Source organism: Hippopotamus amphibius, chromosome 2 (assembly GCF_030028045.1).
Source record: "Hippopotamus amphibius kiboko isolate mHipAmp2 chromosome 2, mHipAmp2.hap2, whole genome shotgun sequence".
Taxonomy (NCBI): domain Eukaryota; kingdom Metazoa; phylum Chordata; class Mammalia; order Artiodactyla; family Hippopotamidae; genus Hippopotamus; species Hippopotamus amphibius.
In genome coordinates this window covers 77,996,046-78,008,431 of record NC_080187.1, presented here as the reverse complement: position 1 = coordinate 78,008,431, position 12,386 = coordinate 77,996,046, and the positions used below count along the sequence as shown (strand labels likewise).

Sequence of the window (12,386 nt, the reverse complement as noted above, 5' to 3'; positions counted from 1 at the left end):
TCTCTTACCAAAGCAGGCCCAAAATAGTTTTCCAGAAATAGGTCATCTTTATTCAAAAAATAGAAAAATAAGAAATACATCATGAATTATAGCAAAAAGAAGAAAAACTAAACAGTCATTTGAGTAGGTGCGGAGAAAAGATTTGCTGACATAAAATTCATGTATTATTTAAAAATACATAACTAAGTTTCTTCGTAAATTAGTCTTGGAATGAACTGTTCTTAAATTTACAAAGGGTTGCATCAAAGAGAGTAAAAAGTAAGCATATATTACATGGTAAAATGTACAACTTATTCCATGAACAGTAAGTTAAGGCAAGGATACCTCTTTTCACCAGCAGTATCAACATTGTATTAGAGTTCCTAGACAATAAAAAAGACTTCCTCCCCAAAAAAAGACATAAAGATTGAGGGAGAAAAAAGAAAAACATTGTCATTATTTGTAGATGGAAAAGTACATATCCATTAAAAATCCAAGAAAATTCATTGGAAAGAATATTAGAAAATAGTTCTGTAAAATTGCCAAATTTAACATCAATACAGAAATACCAGTAGCGTTGAATATCTTCAATTACCAAATTTTAAAAATCAGTATAAATTTTAAAATCAAATCAAATATAATTCTCCAAACTTAAAACAAAAAGAAAAAGAGATTCTTTAAAAAAAATTAGGGGAAAAATGAATAAATCTAAGAACTAAGCCAGGATCATAAACCTATGACTAACAGAGGCGACAGAAAGAGACTTGCCGGGATAACAGTGAAGAGCAACAGAAAGAGCAAAGAAAAGGGAAGGAAGGAAATTATCAAACATGAAAATGGAAAGTTTCCCAGAACTAAAGAGAGTTTCCAAATATGGTAGACTAGGACCACTGACTGTCCAGCATAATGCTCATATGAAAACACACAATCTTGATATTATTGAAACTGGAGATCATGAGAAATTTTATAAGCTTCTGGGGCAGCGGGTGAGGGATAGCAGGCAGAGGCCGGATTTCACATGTAAAGAATCAAGAATCACAAAAAGAAAAAATGAATCAAGAATCAGAATATCAGACTTAGACTTTTTAACAACAAACAACCAATAATAAGCAAAACAAAAGCTTAAAGACAGTGTATAGATATCTTACACATTTCGAGGTAAAAATATTTCTGATCTTGACTTTTGTACCAGGCAAGCTATCAATCCAGTGTGAGTTAGCTACTTGAGGGTGTGCTAAAATACAATACAGTAGTCAATCAAAAATCAGTGTAGGTAATCCAAGTAGAAAGGGCTTTCATAAAGGGAATTGGAAGATGACACAGCCAATGGTGATGTTAGTGGAGTGGGTTTCAGAGAAAGAGTTGAATTCCTTCTCCATTGCCTGCAGCCCCCTCCCCCCACCACAGGGCTGTTCTCAAGAGCTTGCAGTTCATTTAGGTCTGCGTGTAACTGCCACTGGAGAATAATGTCTTCTCCTCTGCCTTCCAAAAAGCTCATGCGAGTAGCTGTCTTTAGGAGGCTCTAACTCAAAATTCTAAGAGAAAAAGAATTCTGGAAAAAGCAGTTTCAAACTCCCAGTGTGCAATGCAGAAAACATTAAACAACAAACAAACAAACAAAAAACAGGATGGTGGCATTGCTAAATGTACAACACACAATCTTTCACAGGAACAGCAAGATGTGGGATCCAGATACAAGCCAACCAGAGAGAAAGAAAACAGACTCCGATGATGACAGTGAAGAGAAATCTATGAGAACAGCAAAATACCAGATTCTGCACAGGTCAAAGCAAGAGGGCCAAAGAATCCAGGAATGATATCACCAAGAGGAAAAGAAATGGGAACCTAAAGAGGCAGCTGTGAGCCATACTGACACAGTCCTAATCATGAAAACTAAAAACCAGTATTCAATTTTGTATGCCCAAAATTGTAAATAATTCAACCTTCTGAAAAAGGGATATTGATAAATTTTGTCATATTCAGAGAATGAAATGCTATCCAGAAATTAGCAGACAAACTAGGGATATATGTACTGACATGGTTAAATCTCCCTAACATGAAATTGCTTATGAAATAGCAAGTTGAACTACACTGCTATTTTTGAAATACTTTAAACTTAAAACAATGTCATCTGCTGTTTGTGATTATATACATATTAGTTAAAGAGTAAATGATATGTTTATTCCAAACTCCCAATCCTTCTCTCTCCATCCCACCCCCCTTGGCAACCACAAGTCTGTTCTCTATGTCTGTGAGCCTGTTTCTGTTTCGTAGATGAATCAGTTTGCTATACAGCAGAAATTAACACAACACTGTAAATCAACTATACTTTGATAAATTTTTCTAAAAAGTAAATGATATGGATTGTATAGTCACAAAATTTATGTTGGTAGTTGGATAGAAAGAAACAACGAAGAAAAGAGGAAAGGTAATATGATTTATAATGAGAATATAGGGGATTTAATCTATCTGTAGTTACTATTTTTTAATGATCTAAAACCAATATTACTAAAAATGTGCTCATCTTGGGTAGTGAGTACATGGCGTTTGGTGCAGTGTCCCTGTATGTTCTGTGTTATTTTCTCAATCCAAAAAAGATTTCAGGGAGATAGGATTAAGATGGCAGAGTAGGAGGACGTGCGCTCACTCCCTCTTGCAAGAGCACCAGAATTACAACTAACTACAGAACAATCATCGACAGAAAGACACTGGAACTCACCAAAAAAGACACCCCACATGCAGAGACAAAGGAGAAGCTGCAATGAGATGGTAGGAGGGGCACAATCGCGTTAAAATCAAATCCCATAAATGCTGGGTAGGTGACTCACAAACTGGAGAACAGTTATACTGCAGAAGTCCACCCACTAAAGTGAGGGTTCTGAGCCCCACATCAGGTTTCCCAACCTGGGAGTCCAGCAACAGGAGGAGGAATCCCCAGAAAATCAGACTCTTAAAGCCAGCGGGATTTGATTGCAGGATCTCCACAGGACTGAGGGAAACAGAGACTCCACTCTTGGAGGGCGCACAAAAAAATGTGCTCACCAGGACCCAGGGGGAGGGAGCAGTGACCCCATAGGAGACTGAACCAGACCTACCTGCTGGTGTTGGGGGGTTGCCTGCAGAGGTGGGGGGGGGGGGCAGCTGTGGCTCACAGAGGAGGCAGGGGCACTGGCAGCAAGGGTTTTGGGAAGTGCTTATTGGTGTGAGCCCTCCAAGAGTCCACCATTAGCCCCACCAAAGAGCCTGTGGGCTCCAGCACTAGGTGGCCTCAGGCCAAACAACCAACAAGGTGTGAACACAGCCCCATCCATTAGCAGACAAGCAGATTAAAGTTTTACTGAGCTCCGCCCACCAAATTGGATTAAAGCTTTACTGAGCTACACCCACCCAGCCCTGCCCACCATCAGTCCCTCCCATCAGGAAGCACACAGGAGGCTCCTAGATAGCTTCCTCCACAAGAGGGCAGACAGCAGTATCAAGCAGTATCAGCAGTATTTCATCTTGCAGAACTGAAAACCACAGCCACAGAAAGATAGAGAAAATGAAAAAGCAGAGGACTTTGTACCACATGAAGGGACAGGATAAAGCCCCAGAAAAACAACTAAATGAAGAGGAGATAGGCACCCTTCCAGAAAAAGAATTCAGAATAATGATGGTGAAGATGATCCAGGACTTTGAAAAAAGACTGGATGCAAAGATTGAAAAGTTTACCAAAGACCTAGAAGAATTAAAGAGCAAACAAACAGAGATATGCAACACAATAACTGAAATGAAAAATACACTAGAAGGAACGAACAGCAGATTAACTGAGGCAGAAGGGTGAATAAGTGACCTGGAAGACAGAATGGTGAAAATCACTGATGCAGAAAAGAATAAAGAAAAAAGAATGAAAAGAACTGAAGACAGCCTAAGAGACCTCTGGGACAATGTTAAACGCACCAACATTCGCATTCTAGGGGTCCCAGAAGGAGATGAGAGAGAGAAAGGACCTGAGAAAATATTGGAAGAGATTCTAGTTGAAAACTTCCCTAACATGGGAAAGGAAATAGCTACCCAAGTCCAGGAAGTGCAGAGAATCCCAGGCAGGATAAACCCAAGGAGAAACATGCCAAGACATATAGTAGTCAGGTTGACAAAAATGAAAGACAGAGAAATGTTATTAAAAGCAACAAGGGAAAAACGACAAATAACATACAAGGGAACTCCCATAAGGGTAACAGCTGATTTCTCAGCAGAAACTCTGCAAGCCAGAAGGGAGTGGCATGATATATTTCAAGTGATGAAAGGGAAGAACCTATAACCAAGAATACTCGACCCAGCAAGGATCTCATTCAGATTCGATGGAGAAATCAAAAGCTTTCCAGACAAGCAACAGCTAAGAGAATTCAGCACCACCAAACCAGCCCTACAATAAATGCTAAAGGAACTTCTCTAAGAGGGAAACTTAAAAGAAGAAAAGGACCTACAAAAACAAAAACAAATCAATTAAGAAAATGGTAATAGGAACATACATATCGACAATTACTTTGAATGTAAATGGACTAAATGCACCAACCAGAAGATACAGACTGGCTGAATGGATACAAAAACAAGACCCATATATATGCTGTCTACAAGAGACTCACTTCAGACCTAGGGACACATACAGACTGAAAGTGAGGGGATGGAAAAAGATATCCCATGCAAATGAAAATCAAAAGAAAGCTGGAGTAGCAATAGTTATATCAGATAAAATAGACTTTAAAATAAAAAATGTTACAAGAGACAAGAAAGGACATTACATAAAGATCAAGGGATCCATCCAAGAAGAGGCGATAACAATTATAAATATATATGCACCCAATATAGGAGCACCTCAATACATAAGGCAAATGCTAACAACTATGAGAGAGGATATGCAAGGCAGAAATAGAAACACAGGTGTAGAGAACAAACACATGGACACCAAGTGGGGGAAGTGAGGAGGGTTGAGGGGGATGAACTGGGAGATTGGAACACCAAATTGTACACTCTAAATATATGCTGTTTATTGTCTGTTAACTGTATCTCAATAAAAGTTCTTAAAAAAAAAAAAAGATTTCAAAAAGCAATTTGCCTATCCAGCTCCTGGATAGCCACAGAAGCCATGTTTTTAGGAGAGAATTCAGGAGGAATTTGGACTATCATTTTGTGATTAAGCAATCTGGATCAGTTTTTCCATTTCAGAGCTTTTTGAACTGAAGTCTCATGGTGATTAGTGCCATAAACATCACTATTGGCTATTAATAGATCAGCCTCCTATAGAGCACATCCTCCCATTAGGAACACTTTGCTCTATGACCATCAGACCAAGATACAGACAATAATGACAAACCTTTCTATACAACTGCCAAAACTTGCAAGGTCAACTTTTACCAGGTGTTTAATGTGCCAGGAAGTGTTAGGTGCGTCCACTTATGTTGTCTCACATGACCCCTCAGAGCCCTAACTGCTCTATATAAGAGAAGAAATGCATACTTTAAAATAGGCAAACCTGAGCCTGAAACTTTGCTCCATCCTTTACACTCCATGTGACCTTGAAGCTACAAAATATCTCTGAGCCAGTTTTCTCATATGTAAAATGTAAGGGTTAAATGTCAAATAAGATGATATCTATAAAGAGTGGAACACAGACCTAAGGAGGACCTCAGTGAATGTTACCTCCCCCGTTTCAGAGAAGAAAACACCAAGGTTCTGAGGAATTCAGGAATGTGACTCTGATCACACAAAATGATAGAATCAAGGAAGCATGGCAGTGACGAGCATGGACTCTGGAGCCAGGCTGGCAGGGTTCAAATCCCAGCTCTGCCACTGACCAGCTATGTAACCTCAGGCAAATTGTTTAATCTCTGTGTGCCTTAGTTTCCACATATGTAAAATAAGAACAGTGAGGGCAACTATTTCATATGGTTGTTATGAAGCATATAAATAAGCACTTCAAGCAGAACCTGACATATAATAAGTACTATGTAATTTAATTAATAATAAGTAACAAATAAGTCAATAACTAAAGATATGGAAATTCATATTCCATGAAAGGAAGTGTAGAGCTTCTTCTTACACAGAACTATAGCTGCCTTCACCAGCAGGGGTAGTGATATGTGGACACTATGTTCTGAGGGGTGGTTTGCGTCTGTTTTTGTCAAGTTTTAGGGGTAGAATGGTGCCTAAAAGAAAGAGAAGTAAAGATAAAGGTGAACTTTGTCATCAATATCATTAACTCTTACCATCCCATGGGTGATGCTCTTTTCATCTCTTCTGTATTGTTTTCCAAGTTGCAGCTAAGCCAATCAGCACATTTATGGGAGCTACATCTTGAGATTGAACGACAATAACAGGCTCAGATGCTTGCACTGAAATATGGACAAGTCTCTGCTCCTCCGTGACACGTCCTTTTCTCCCTGTTACCAGCAGCCACAAGGACTAGCTGGCACCACTTCCCCATTATCCTCCTCTTGAAGGGCATGCATCACTCACTTAATTGCTTCACACTACAGTACACTGCTATTTAGAAGCAGTCTGTTTCTTTCCATTGTAACAGCACGGAAATAAATAAGCAATTTTCATACATTAGGAAACATAAGCATGCCAGAGTCTAATTCGTACTTATGTGATTAATAAACCAGAGCACTCAGATGAAATACCCTGTGCCACACAAACACTGTTCCTTTAGAGCAGCCGCTTGGGTGTGAGATATCACCCGCAGTTGTCTCAGTGCTGGGCCCCGTAAACCGCCCCAATATGGAAACGCGTGGAACTTCCTTAGGGTAAAAACTCTCCTTCAGGTTGAAAAATGAAGGGTAAGAAATGGAGAGCCAAATGTCTTGCTTTTGTAAGTGCTGTTGGCTTTGTGTGAGCTACGAGCAGGCTGCAGGACTCTGAGCAAATATATTTTTTGTGCCTTGTTTATTAATGGACAGAAAAGCTAGCCTGAAAATGAAATTGATTTTATTCACTTAGGATTTTATACTCCAATGCACAACCACAACCCAGCAAATTCTTCATTAAGAGAGATAATTAGTTTAATGAAGATTAAATATAATTTAAAATTCACATTTATCTTTATCTACCTAATGCAGGTCAGAATTAGCCTAAAATGGTTAGAGAAGTGGGAAGGAATGGATTTCTCCAAAAAGTCTCCATCTGTTTATGCAGAGATGAGTCTGATCTGAATGTCATCCTACCTTTCTTCCTGTTTCTCGTCTTCCTCTCATTTTGTCCATGAGTGTCTTCCACATCAAGCCCAAATGAAACCTTCTGCTTTTGAATAATCCTAATTTGGGGATGTTTGGCAGAGAAGCAAGATAGCAGCAATTTATACCCAGGATGCTCAATGATCTTTGAAAAGCTGTATCTATGATGGGCATATGGGGAAGAAATATTAAGATCAAAGAGGTGGCAGGTTGGTTTTAGAAATATCCTCCCTGCTTGAGACAGAGAGTGTCTACTCCACCTGTCAAAGATAGCAAGCCAAGGACAATATGAAACTGATTGGTATTACTCATCATTTCATGTGGTGTTAGAATTCTTCCTCATTAATGGCATTTGCACATTGTTGTTGAAAGAGCTCAGGAGACAGAAAAATAAGAGCTTAACTTCTAGCTTCAACTCTTAGCAATTGTATGACCTTAAAAACATTTCTTAACATCTCACAGTCTGGGCTTCTCATGTTTAAGATGGAATTAATAATGCCCATCCTGAGTTCAGAGATTTAGAGCACCTGGCATTGAGTGGGTACTCATGAATGTAATACACTTCCATGCTGAATCGTGAGTTGTCATCTAAAAGCTCCAAAGCACTACAGCAATGGCCCAATTATCCACAGGCAACAGCAACACTTGATTCTGCAGAAGTGACCAGTGAGTTTTGCCCCAGGCTCTTGCTGAAGGAGGGGCACAGGGACCCTCTTGCACAGATACGCACAGGTCTGAGTGTTCCAACATTCAAGTTCCAGGGAGGAAAACTAAGTCTGGCTTAGTGAAAAGGTACAACTGACTCCCAGAGGCAATAATTCAAATAATAGCTCTCATTTACTGAATATCAATGGGACATGACTCATTATATACAGGATCTTATTTAATTAGCATGACCAAATGATTTATCATCTAAAACAGGACACTTTCAGAATGAAAGGGAACACTGCACAATTACATCAAGACAACAGGTGTAATCCTGAATGGTCTTGGGCGAACTGAATCTATGATTCCCCCATGTTTAACCCATGCAATCGCTCCATGAAATATAAAAGACTCCCTATTCTACAGAAGGAAATTGTGATTCAGAGAGGATAAACATAACAAGTCCAAGGACATACAAACAAGCAAATGGCAGATTCAGTGTTGAACCTCACTCTGTAAGACACAAGAGGTTCTTCCCTCCTTGAAACCCGTTAGTCATGATAGCACTTGCCAAACAACAGCATTAATTTTGTTTGGAAAGCCTGCCTTTATTGAGTGAATAACATATTTCAAGCTCTAGGTCATGACTTCCAAATGCTATCAAGAAAGAGGGCAAAAAATGGGTGAAGTGAAAGCAAAATGAGGCCACGAAAGGCGGTCACATCCTAATGAGACTCTGGCTCTCTCTGAGGGCTCGGTATAGCCTGAATACCAAAGGCCTGAATTAATGCTCTCTCAAGCATAGAGAATGACAGTCAATAGAGCCAGACATCAATAAGCCTCCTTCCCCATGTGCTGGTCTGTGTTCTCATGCACCCAACGAACTCCCGGATCTACGTCAATTCACTGCTGATTTTTAGCCATCTGCAATCTCAAATAAATTTGCTTCACTTCTTTAACACACCAGGACCTATTCTTTCCCCCAGAGCTGAATAGGTATAAAAATGTTGAGAGACGATCAACATTCAATCCTCTCCACAATGTTTCAATAGGTGAAATAGATGGGCGTCACACAAGCTCATCCTTTAGTTCACCTGCCAATCACTGTTTGAATTTTACTGGTCTCTTTACACAACAAGGGCAGGGCCAGTCCGGCCTCTATCGAAAGCGAAGCATGCTGGCAGAGACAAGAGAATTTATATTCAGGCCAAGAAACAACAGCTCCAATCAGTCATGGGTTCCAAGCATTCTCAGTCACCGCTCCCTAATGAAAAACCACCTTCAGAGACCAAGTGTGCCCCTGACCAGATATTTCAGTGATCTTGTAAAAGACCCCACTTGGGACATAAGCCAAAATTCAACCCTGTTTTTCTGACAGAGTGTGGTCTTGATATTTCAACCACCCTAACACTCTGAGCTTCAGATTCCTCAACTATAAAATGTTGCTTCTCAAACTTTACCTGTAGAGCTTGTTAAAACCCATTCCTGGGGCCCAAGCTTGGAGACTGATTGATTAGGTCTGTTGTGGAGCCAGAGGATATGCATTTCTAATGTTTCCAAGTCACGATAATGACCGTGCTGTCCGTGGACCACACTTTGAATAGTACTAAATTGTCTCGATGATGCCAACTGCACAATTTGTGTAAAGATCTGAAGAGATGTGAGGATCCTTAGCAGAGCTGCTGACTCATAATGTCTCTCAATCAACATGTATTCTTTGACGAGAGGAAGAACAAAAGTCCGAGAGTATTAGTAGGAAGAAAACTTGGGGACGTTTAATCATTTCTAATATGCCAGGTACAAGATTTAATTACATTCCAATCCCCCTTGTTATATATACTCTCTATGGCAATTAAAATGGGGTCCCAGTCTCAAATGGTGAATGTACCCAAAGGCCTCCCAGTTCTCCGGGTTTTGTTTTTTTAATCACAAAATACAATTCTTTGCTCACAAGGTCCATGCGTCCCGTTTAGGCTCAGCTGCACCACCATGGCATCCAAACCCCATTTAAAATCACCTTGACTACTACTTTTAAAATAAAGCATAAATCTTCCCATTAGAACAGTTTTCAGGTAATAGATGAAGTGATATTTACTTTGCTGAAACCAGGAACCCCCTCTCATACCACTTGTCAGTCCTCTGATCGACCGGTCCTTCAGTTCGCCCTTGTCTAATGCAGCTCAGTGATCAGGGGACTCACCCCCCCACCCCCCCGCCCCACTCCTCCCCCTCCCTCCGTCCCCTCCCTTCATTCCAGTTTTCTCTTTTCCTGACATTATTTAATCTCTCGGTTGCAGCTTCTTAGGATTAGCTACAGCATCTATTAATAGTTTTACTTCTGTTTACAGTTCCAAGGGGAGAAAAATGGCTCATTCCTTTTCTCCAATCTAGAAGATACGTCTTTTGGCAGCAGGAGGAAGATGCACAGGCCCCGTGAATAACCTAATTCCGCAGCCATTCCCCTGTAAAGATGTTAATGTGCTTCCATGCCGAATGGAATAATAGGCAGAACAAGTTGGATACAAACTCTTTAATTGCTTTCAGCACACCGATTATCTTCCTGTGTCACCTATTGTATAATGCAAAAATGTTAACAAAAGCACTTACTGAAGACATTATTGGGAATTAAAAAACAAAGAACCATCAGTTGTCACTAAACATGACTTTCATGTTCCCAAATGAAATGCATTTGCGCACTCAAGAAATAGGATAGAAATGTGCAGGCCTGCCATTGTCAGATGCAAACATCTTCATTAGATTTTGATCCAGCTGCTGCAAGATCTATAAAAAGAGCTATCAAAGCCAGCAACTCATTATTGGTTATTTCAGGAACACTCCAAAAAACCATCCCTAAACCTGCACTGATTTTTTTTCAGACAACTTCCCTGGCCGGACAGCTGGTTTGGAAACAGAAGCATTAAAAACCTCTATCAAGCCTGCCCCTTGAAACGGTACGTCAAAGGACACAGTGCCTGCGGCTGTTAAAGAGAGGCCGAGTTGCAAAGTCAATGTGTGTTCTCGGACACATGAGCTGCAGATCTCTGCCTCTTACCCCCCGGATATCGTGTTCTGACCTAACAGCATCTCCTTAAAAGCTTATAAGTGGAAGTAGCCAAACCCGGGTCTTTATAGACCAAAATGAAAAGGTTAATATGTGTGATGTCTCTTAACATCCTTTCTCTGTTGCAATAAATCTTCCTATGCATATTGGCAGTCAGCTCATTTCTAGCATGTTATTTTCTGCAGATACTGGTTGTTTTAAAAGAAGAAAAAGACTAGTCAAAGGAGCAAGCAGGGAATGGAAGAAGAAAGAAGAAAAGAGGAGGGAGAAAAGGAAAAAAGAAGGGCAAAGAGAAAGAGTCAGGATTCCAGGGATGCTGTATAGAGGAAGTAGAAAGCCAGAAATGTCAAAATTACCTACAATTCTTCCTTTGAATTCTGTGGAAACAGAAGAGATCCCACAGAAGCCTGAGCAGCATGTATATGAACCACAGTCCCGCACATCTTGACTTGGGGACCTCTTCAGTCAGGCTCAAGTCTCTAGAGGCTTCTGATGGATACCAAACAGCCCACAGAAAACAGCTGTCAGAGATGTCACTGTCATTCACAAAGGGCTCTCTCCCCGCAAGGTCTATACATCTCTCTATTTATGACAAAGAGAAATGAAAATTATGACCACTATTATTCAACCTCAGTCAACAAAGAGGGTGGAAGACGTGGACCAATAACTAAATCTGCTTTAAAGATTTTTGGCTCTGCCTTTAACTTATGCACTATATTATCTATTTTACAGTCAAAAGTAAATTGAAATGCTCAATATTGATGTAACATCACATCCATTATTTGAATTAGGTACAAGGGCTCATTGGGAGGATCAATTCATTATATTTATATTGTTATTAAAACTATTACCCAAATCTAAATGCTCTTGAGACCCACAATATATTTTTCCTTGTATAGAACACCCCTAGTCCTTGAAAACACCACTCTTTTTGTGCTCACTTTCACAGCACATATACTAAAATCAGAATGATGCAGAGAAGATTAACATGGCCCCCGCACAAGGATGACATGAAAATTCATGAAGCATTCCCTATCTTTTAAATTTAAAAAAATAATAAAGTTTATTAATTTTTAAACACATTTTTAATTTTTTTTAATTTTTATTTTTTTTAAATTTCTGTTGGAGTATAGTTGGTTCACGATGTCGTGTAAGTTTCTACGGTACAGCAAAGTGAATCAGCTATACATATACATATATCCCACCTTTTTTGGATTTCCTTCCCATTTAGGTCACCACAGAGCATTGAGTAGAATTCCCTACTGTATAGTAGGTTCTCATTAGTTGTCTATTTTATACATAGTATCAATAGTGTACATATGTCAATCCCAATCTCCCAATTCATCCCACCCCCGCCCTTGGTATCTATACATTTGTTCTCTACATCTGTGTCTCTATTTCAAAAAGCATTTTTTAAAGCAACCTTTTCTGCAGTGCCCCAGCTATCAGCTTCCATCCTCCCAACTGTCCTAGTCAGTGGAGTCAGATTG

General features: G+C 39.7%; 1 non-coding gene across 1 annotated transcript; it reads left to right on the top strand.

The window, feature by feature from the left end:
- The first annotated feature begins 11,829 nt into the window (after nucleotides 1-11,829).
- Nucleotides 11,830-11,936, top strand: LOC130847283 (U6 spliceosomal RNA). The gene has a single exon (XR_009052063.1). It is a non-coding gene; the product is annotated as a U6 spliceosomal RNA (small nuclear RNA).
- The last annotated feature ends 450 nt before the right edge of the window (nucleotides 11,937-12,386 follow it).